This window comes from Vespa velutina, chromosome 10 (genome assembly GCF_912470025.1).
Source record: "Vespa velutina chromosome 10, iVesVel2.1, whole genome shotgun sequence".
Taxonomy (NCBI): Eukaryota; Metazoa; Arthropoda; class Insecta; order Hymenoptera; family Vespidae; genus Vespa; species Vespa velutina.
The window spans coordinates 3892684-3893451 of NC_062197.1; the positions used below are offsets into that span (position 1 = coordinate 3892684).

General features: G+C 38.4%; 1 protein-coding gene across 4 annotated transcripts in view; it reads right to left on the reverse strand.

Moving 5' to 3' along the window:
- The window catches only part of LOC124952432 (monocarboxylate transporter 1-like), an 11118-nt gene extending 10601 nt beyond the window's left edge, over positions 1-517 (reverse strand). For 2 of the 4 annotated variants that reach the window (XM_047502305.1, XM_047502304.1), the window contains exon 1: positions 1-517. This exon is cut by the window's left edge and continues 316 nt beyond it. The gene's annotated coding sequence lies outside the window, so the exon portion shown is untranslated. The other 2 variants (XM_047502303.1, XM_047502306.1) reach the window with 2 other exon arrangements.
- Between the last annotated feature and the right edge of the window lie 251 nt (positions 518-768).

The following is a 768-nucleotide window of genomic DNA, read 5'->3' on the forward strand; positions in this document are numbered from 1 at the left end:
AACGATAATATATCCGGGGGGCGGGAGATGTAATCGAGCGAACGATAGAATCTTGGTCCTTACTGAAAATTCTAGGCAAGTGTGATAGAGAAAAATATATACGTATGTATATATGCATATGTACGTATGCATGTATATGCATACGCGCGCTCTTATAGAAAGAGAGATAGATGGGGAGGGAAGCAGTGAGAGAGGGGGAGATAAAAATGATCATCGGCCTCTCTACAGCCTCTCTACGACTACTTTCGAGATAATGTAAGAAAAAGTAAGAAAAAGAGGAAGAGAGAAATCGATGATGATATTTATACTTATAGCGATGTGCTCAATATACTAACGTAGCTGGAAGTAATTGAGTGGATTCAATATTAGCCTGGTCTGGTCAAGAATAGCTACGATGGGAATCCCGTCTGACCACCTTGCTGCTCTTCTTCGATCGTTCGCCAGCTAAATTAGGGTGAATGTTCCGTCGTACCGGGTGGAATAATCGTTACTCGATTCAAGACTGGACTGATAATGGATCTCGCGCAAGACAACTTTAAATGTTATGTCACGCTAAAGATATTAATCTGTCGTAATTTTAACACGAGTAGATTTTTCAATAACATTTTCAATCAGTAATTTTGTACATGGGAAAAATAAAATAAAATAATTTTCTCTCTCTCTCTCTCTCTCTCTCTCTCTCTCTCCCTCTCTTAAGTATTCGAAGGAAAGAAAAAGAAAAAACAAACAAACACGTTTGCAACTAATCAATCATCGTGTTTATGTCCT